Raw genomic sequence first — 8,328 nt, forward strand, 5'->3', positions numbered from 1 at the left:
AATGTTTGTGACGGAGGAGCGGAGAGAGATCGTGGCGGAGATGCGAATGTTTGTGACGGAGGAGTGGTGAGAGATCGTGGCGGTGGTGCGAATGTTTGTGACGGAGCGGTGAGAGATCGTGGCGGAGATGCGAATGTTTGTGACGGAGTGGTGAGAGATCGTGGCGGAGGTGCGAATGTTTGTGACGGAGTGGTGAGAGATCGTGGCGGAGGTGCGAATGTTTGTGACAGAGGAGCGGTGAGAGATCGTGGCGGAGGTGCGAATGTTTGTGACAGAGGAGCGGTGAGAGATCGTGGCGGAGATGCGAATGTTTGTGACAGAGGAGCGGTGAGAGATCGTGGCGGAGGTGCGAATGTTTGTGACAGAGGAGCGGTGAGAGATCGTGGCGGAGGTGCGAATGTTTGTGACGGAGGAGCGGTGAGAGATCGTGGCGGTGGTGCGAATGTTTGCGACGGAGCGGTGAGAGATCGTGGCGGAGGTGCGAATGTTTGCGACGGAGCGGTGAGAGATCGTGGCGGAGGTGCGAATGTTTGTGACGGAGGAGCGGTGAGAGATCGTGGCGGAGGTGCGAATGTTTGTGACGGAGGAGCGGTGAGAGATTGTGGTGGAGATGCGAATGTTTGTGACGGAGCGGTGAGAGATCGTGGCGGAGATGCGAATGTTTGTGACGGAGGAGCGGAGAGAGATCGTGGCGGAGATGCGAATGTTTGTGACGGAGGAGTGGTGAGAGATCGTGGCGGTGGTGCGAATGTTTGTGACGGAGCGGTGAGAGATCGTGGCGGAGGTGCGAATGTTTGTGACGGAGGAGCGGAGAGAGATCGTGGCGGAGATGCGAATGTTTGTGACGGAGGAGTGGTGAGAGATCGTGGCGGTGGTGCGAATGTTTGTGACGGAGGAGCGGTGAGAGATCGTGGCGGAGATGCGAATGTTTGTGACGGAGGAGCGGTGAGAGATCGTGGCGGAGGTGCGAATGTTTGTGACGGAGGAGTGGTGAGAGATCGTGGCGGAGGTGCGAATGTTTGTGACGGAGCGGTGAGAGATCATGGCGGAGATGCGAATGTTTGTGACGGAGGAGTGGTGAGAGATCGTGGCGGAGATGCAAATGTTTGTGACGGAGCGGTGAGAGATCATGGCGGAGATGCGAATGTTTGTGACGGAGGAGTGGTGAGAGATCGTGGCGGAGATGCGAATGTTTGTGACGGAGGAGCGGTGAGAGATCGTGGCGGAGGTGCGAATGTTTGTGACGGAGCGGTGAGAGATCATGGCGGAGATGCGAATGTTTGTGACGGAGGAGTGGTGAGAGATCGTGGCGGAGGTGCAAATGTTTGCGACGGAGCGGTGAGAGATCGTGGCGGAGGTGCGAATGTTTGCGACGGAGCGGTGAGAGATCGTGGCGGAGGTGCGAATGTTTGTGACGGAGCGGTGAGAGATCGTGGCGGAGATGCGAATGTTTGTGACGGAGGAGCGGTGAGAGATCGTGGCGGAGGTGCGAATGTTTGTGACGGAGCGGTGAGAGATCGTGGCGGAGGTGCGAATGTTTGTGACGGAGGAGAGGTGAGAGATCGTGGCGGTGGTGCGAATGTTTGTGACGGAGGAATGGTGAGAGATCGTGGCGGAGGTGCGAATGTTTGTGACGGAGGAGTGGTGAGAGATCGTGGCGGAGGTGCGAATGTTTGTGACGGAGGAGTGGTGAGAGATCGTGGCGGAGGTGCGAATGTTTGTGACGGAGGCGCGGTGAGAGATCGTGGCGGTGGTGCGAATGTTTGTGACGGAGGAGTGGTGAGAGATCGTGGCGGAGATGCGAATGTTTGTGACGGAGGAGCGGTGAGAGATCGTGGCGGAGATGCGAATGTTTGTGACGGAGGAGTGAGAGATCGTGGCGGAGATGCGAATGTTTGTGACGGAGGAGTGGTGAGAGATCGTGGCGGAGATGCGAATGTTTGTGACGGAGGAGTGGTGAGAGATCGTGGCGGAGGTGCGAATGTTTGTGGCGGAGGAGCGGTGAGAGATCGTGGCGGAGATGCGAATGTTTGTGACAGAGGAGAGGTGAGAGATCGTGGCGGAGGTGCGAATGTTTGTGGCGGAGGAGCGGTGAGAGATCGTGGCGGAGATGCGAATGTTTGTGACAGAGGAGTGGTGAGAGATCGTGGCGGAGGTGCGAATGTTTGTGACGGAGGAGCGGTGAGAGATCGTGGCGGAGATGCGAATGTTTGTGACAGAGGAGTGGTGAGAGATCGTGGCGGAGGTGCGAATGTTTGTGACGGAGGAGTGGTGAGAGATCGTGGCGGAGATGCGAATGTTTGTGACGGAGCGGTGAGAGATCATGGCGGAGATGCGAATGTTTGTGACGGAGGAGTGGTGAGAGATCGTGGCGGAGGTGCGAATGTTTGTGACAGAGGAGCGGTGAGAGATCGTGGCGGAGATGCGAATGTTTGTGACGGAGCGGTCAGAGATCATGGCGGAGATGCGAATGTTTGTGACGGAGCGGTGAGAGATCGTGGCGGAGATGCGAATGTTTGTGACGGAGGAGTGGTGAGAGATCGTGGCGGAGGTGCGAATGTTTGTGACAGAGGAGCGGTGAGAGATCGTGGCGGAGATGCGAATGTTTGTGACGGAGCGGTGAGAGATCATGGCGGAGATGCGAATGTTTGTGACGGAGGAGTGGTGAGAGATCGTGGCGGAGATGCGAATGTTTGTGACGGAGCGGTGAGAGATCATGGCGGAGATGCGAATGTTTGTGACGGAGGAGTGGTGAGAGATCGTGGCGGAGGTGCGAATGTTTGTGACAGAGGAGCGGTGAGAGATCGTGGCGGAGATGCGAATGTTTGTGATGGAGCGGTGAGAGATCATGGCGGAGATGCGAATGTTTGTGACGGAGGAGTGGTGAGAGATCGTGGCGGAGATGCGAATGTTTGTGACGGAGGAGTGGTGAGAGATCGTGGCGGAGGTGCGAATGTTTGTGACAGAGGAGCGGTGAGAGATCATGGCGGAGATGCGAATGTTTGTGACGGAGGAGCGGTGAGAGATCGTGGCGGAGGTGCGAATGTTTGTGACGGAGCGGTGAGAGATCATGGCGGAGATGCGAATGTTTGTGACGGAGGAGCGGTGAGAGATCGTGGCGGAGGTGCGAATGTTTGTGACGGAGGAGCGGTGAGAGATCGTGGCGGAGATGCGAATGTTTGTGACGGAGCGGTGAGAGATCGTGGCGGAGATGCGAATGTTTGTGACGGAGGAGCGGAGAGAGATCGTGGCGGAGATGCGAATGTTTGTGACGGAGGAGTGGTGAGAGATCGTGGCGGTGGTGCGAATGTTTGTGACGGAGCGGTGAGAGATCGTGGCGGAGGTGCGAATGTTTGTGACGGAGGAGCGGAGAGAGATCGTGGCGGAGATGCGAATGTTTGTGACGGAGGAGCGGTGAGAGATCGTGGCGGAGATGCGAATGTTTGTGACGGAGGAGCGGTGAGAGATCGTGGCGGAGATGCGAATGTTTGTGACGGAGGAGCGGAGAGAGATCGTGGCGGAGATGCGAATGTTTGTGACGGAGGAGTGGTGAGAGATCGTGGCGGTGGTGCGAATGTTTGTGACGGAGCGGTGAGAGATCGTGGCGGAGGTGCGAATGTTTGTGACGGAGGAGCGGAGAGAGATCGTGGTGGAGATGCGAATGTTTGTGACGGAGGAGCGGTGAGAGATCGTGGCGGTGGTGCGAATGTTTGTGACGGAGGAGCGGTGAGAGATCGTGGCGGAGATGCGAATGTTTGTGACGGAGGAGCGGTGAGAGATCGTGGCGGAGGTGCGAATGTTTGTGACGGAGGAGTGGTGAGAGATCGTGGCGGTGGTGCGAATGTTTGTGACGGAGGAGCGGTGAGAGATCGTGGCGGAGGTGCGAATGTTTGTGACGGAGCGGTGAGAGATCATGGCGGAGATGCGAATGTTTGTGACGGAGGAGTGGTGAGAGATCGTGGCGGAGGTGCAAATGTTTGTGACGGAGCGGTGAGAGATCATGGCGGAGATGCGAATGTTTGTGACGGAGGAGTGGTGAGAGATCGTGGCGGAGATGCGAATGTTTGTGACGGAGGAGTGGTGAGAGATCGTGGCGGAGATGCGAATGTTTGTGACGGAGGAGCGGTGAGAGATCGTGGCGGAGGTGCGAATGTTTGTGACGGAGCGGTGAGAGATCATGGCGGAGATGCGAATGTTTGTGACGGAGGAGTGGTGAGAGATCGTGGCGGAGGTGCAAATGTTTGCGACGGAGCGGTGAGAGATCGTGGCGGAGGTGCGAATGTTTGCGACGGAGCGGTGAGAGATCGTGGCGGAGGTGCGAATGTTTGTGACGGAGCGGTGAGAGATCGTGGCGGAGATGCGAATGTTTGTGACGGAGGAGCGGTGAGAGATCGTGGCGGAGGTGCGAATGTTTGTGACGGAGCGGTGAGAGATCGTGGCGGAGGTGCGAATGTTTGTGACGGAGGAGAGGTGAGAGATCGTGGCGGTGGTGCGAATGTTTGTGACGGAGGAATGGTGAGAGATCGTGGCGGAGGTGCGAATGTTTGTGACGGAGGAGTGGTGAGAGATCGTGGCGGAGGTGCGAATGTTTGTGACGGAGGAGTGGTGAGAGATCGTGGCGGAGGTGCGAATGTTTGTGACGGAGGAGCGGTGAGAGATCGTGGCGGTGGTGCGAATGTTTGTGACGGAGGAGTGGTGAGAGATCGTGGCGGAGATGCGAATGTTTGTGACGGAGGAGCGGTGAGAGATCGTGGCGGAGATGCGAATGTTTGTGACGGAGGAGTGGTGAGAGATCGTGGCGAAGGTGCGAATGTTTGTGACGGAGGAGCGGTGAGAGATCGTGGCGGAGATGCGAATGTTTGTGACGGAGGAGTGGTGAGAGATCGTGGCGGAGATGCGAATGTTTGTGACGGAGGAGTGGTGAGAGATCGTGGCGGAGATGCGAATGTTTGTGACAGAGGAGCGGTGAGAGATCGTGGCGGAGGTGCGAATGTTTGTGGCGGAGGAGCGGTGAGAGATCGTGGCGGAGATGCGAATGTTTGTGACAGAGGAGTGGTGAGAGATCGTGGCGGAGGTGAGAATGTTTGTGACGGAGGAGCGGTGAGAGATCGTGGCGGAGATGCGAATGTTTGTGACAGAGGAGTGGTGAGAGATCGTGGCGGAGGTGCGAATGTTTGTGACGGAGGAGTGGTGAGAGATCGTGGTGGTGGTGCGAATGTTTGTGACGGAGGAGCGGTGAGAGATCGTGGCGGAGATGCGAATGTTTGTGACGGAGCGGTGAGAGATCATGGCGGAGATGCGAATGTTTGTGACGGAGGAGTGGTGAGAGATCGTGGCGGAGGTGCGAATGTTTGTGACAGAGGAGCGGTGAGAGATCGTGGCGGAGATGCGAATGTTTGTGACGGAGCGGTCAGAGATCATGGCGGAGATGCGAATGTTTGTGACGGAGCGGTGAGAGATCGTGGCGGAGATGCGAATGTTTGTGACGGAGGAGTGGTGAGAGATCGTGGCGGAGGTGCGAATGTTTGTGACAGAGGAGCGGTGAGAGATCGTGGCGGAGATGCGAATGTTTGTGACGGAGCGGTGAGAGATCATGGCGGAGATGCGAATGTTTGTGACGGAGGAGTGGTGAGAGATCATGGCGGAGATGCGAATGTTTGTGACGGAGGAGTGGTGAGAGATCGTGGCGGAGATGCGAATGTTTGTGACGGAGGAGCGGTGAGAGATCGTGGCGGAGATGCGAATGTTTGTGACGGAGCGGTGAGAGATCGTGGCGGAGGTGCGAATGTTTGTGACGGAGGAGTGGTGAGAGATCGTGGCGGAGCTGCGAATGTTTGTGACGGAGCGGTGAGAGATCGTGGCGGTGGTGCGAATGTTTGTGACAGAGGAGTGGTGAGAGATCGTGGCGGTGGTGCGAATGTTTGTGACGGAGGAGTGGTGAGAGATCGTGGCGGAGATGCGAATGTTTGTGACGGAGGAGCGGTGAGAGATCATGGCGGAGATGCGAATGTTTGTGACGGAGGAGTGAGAGATCGTGGCGGAGGTGCGAATGTTTGCGACGGAGCGGTGAGAGATCGTGGCGGAGGTGCGAATGTTTGTGACGGAGCGGTGAGAGATCATGGCGGAGATGCGAATGTTTGTGACGGAGGAGTGGTGAGAGATCGTGGCGGAGGTGCAAATGTTTGTGACGGAGCGGTGAGAGATCATGGCGGAGATGCGAATGTTTGTGACGGAGGAGTGGTGAGAGATCGTGGCGGAGATGCGAATGTTTGTGACGGAGGAGTGGTGAGAGATCGTGGCGGAGATGCGAATGTTTGTGACGGAGGAGCGGTGAGAGATCGTGGCGGAGGTGCGAATGTTTGTGACGGAGCGGTGAGAGATCATGGCGGAGATGCGAATGTTTGTGACGGAGGAGTGGTGAGAGATCGTGGCGGAGGTGCAAATGTTTGCGACGGAGCGGTGAGAGATCGTGGCGGAGGTGCGAATGTTTGCGACGGAGCGGTGAGAGATCGTGGCGGAGGTGCGAATGTTTGTGACGGAGCGGTGAGAGATCGTGGCGGAGATGCGAATGTTTGTGACGGAGGAGCGGTGAGAGATCGTGGCGGAGGTGCGAATGTTTGTGACGGAGCGGTGAGAGATCGTGGCGGAGGTGCGAATGTTTGTGACGGAGGAGAGGTGAGAGATCGTGGCGGTGGTGCGAATGTTTGTGACGGAGGAATGGTGAGAGATCGTGGCGGAGGTGCGAATGTTTGTGACGGAGGAGTGGTGAGAGATCGTGGCGGAGGTGCGAATGTTTGTGACGGAGGAGTGGTGAGAGATCGTGGCGGAGGTGCGAATGTTTGTGACGGAGGCGCGGTGAGAGATCGTGGCGGTGGTGCGAATGTTTGTGACGGAGGAGTGGTGAGAGATCGTGGCGGAGATGCGAATGTTTGTGACGGAGGAGCGGTGAGAGATCGTGGCGGAGATGCGAATGTTTGTGACGGAGGAGTGAGAGATCGTGGCGGAGATGCGAATGTTTGTGACGGAGGAGTGGTGAGAGATCGTGGCGGAGATGCGAATGTTTGTGACGGAGGAGTGGTGAGAGATCGTGGCGGAGGTGCGAATGTTTGTGGCGGAGGAGCGGTGAGAGATCGTGGCGGAGATGCGAATGTTTGTGACGGAGGAGCGGTGAGAGATCGTGGCGGAGGTGCGAATGTTTGTGGCGGAGGAGCGGTGAGAGATCGTGGCGGAGATGCGAATGTTTGTGACAGAGGAGTGGTGAGAGATCGTGGCGGAGGTGCGAATGTTTGTGACGGAGGAGCGGTGAGAGATCGTGGCGGAGATGCGAATGTTTGTGACAGAGGAGTGGTGAGAGATCGTGGCGGAGGTGCGAATGTTTGTGACGGAGGAGTGGTGAGAGATCGTGGCGGAGGTGCGAATGTTTGTGACAGAGGAGCGGTGAGAGATCGTGGCGGAGATGCGAATGTTTGTGACGGAGCGGTCAGAGATCATGGCGGAGATGCGAATGTTTGTGACGGAGCGGTGAGAGATCGTGGCGGAGATGCGAATGTTTGTGACGGAGGAGTGGTGAGAGATCGTGGCGGAGGTGCGAATGTTTGTGACAGAGGAGCGGTGAGAGATCGTGGCGGAGGTGCGAATGTTTGTGACAGAGGAGTGGTGAGAGATCGTGGCGGAGATGCGAATGTTTGTGACGGAGCGGTGAGAGATCATGGCGGAGATGCGAATGTTTGTGACGGAGGAGTGGTGAGAGATCGTGGCGGAGATGCGAATGTTTGTGACGGAGCGGTGAGAGATCATGGCGGAGATGCGAATGTTTGTGACGGAGGAGTGGTGAGAGATCGTGGCGGAGGTGCGAATGTTTGTGACAGAGGAGCGGTGAGAGATCGTGGCGGAGATGCGAATGTTTGTGATGGAGCGGTGAGAGATCATGGCGGAGATGCGAATGTTTGTGACGGAGGAGTGGTGAGAGATCGTGGCGGAGATGCGAATGTTTGTGACGGAGGAGTGGTGAGAGATCGTGGCGGAGGTGCGAATGTTTGTGACAGAGGAGCGGTGAGAGATCATGGCGGAGATGCGAATGTTTGTGACGGAGGAGTGGTGAGAGATCGTGGCGGAGATGCGAATGTTTGTGACGGAGGAGTGGTGAGAGATCATGGCGGAGATGCGAATGTTTGTGACGGAGGAGTGGTGAGAGATCGTGGCGGAGATGCGAATGTTTGTGACGGAGGAGCGGTGAGAGATCGTGGCGGAGATGCGAATGTTTGTGACGGAGGAGCGGAGAGAGATCGTGGCGGAGATGCGAATGTTTGTGACGGAGGAGTGGTGAGA

The sequence above is a fragment of the Pristiophorus japonicus genome, chromosome 2, assembly GCF_044704955.1.
Source record: "Pristiophorus japonicus isolate sPriJap1 chromosome 2, sPriJap1.hap1, whole genome shotgun sequence".
In the NCBI taxonomy this organism is placed as follows: domain Eukaryota; kingdom Metazoa; phylum Chordata; class Chondrichthyes; family Pristiophoridae; genus Pristiophorus; species Pristiophorus japonicus.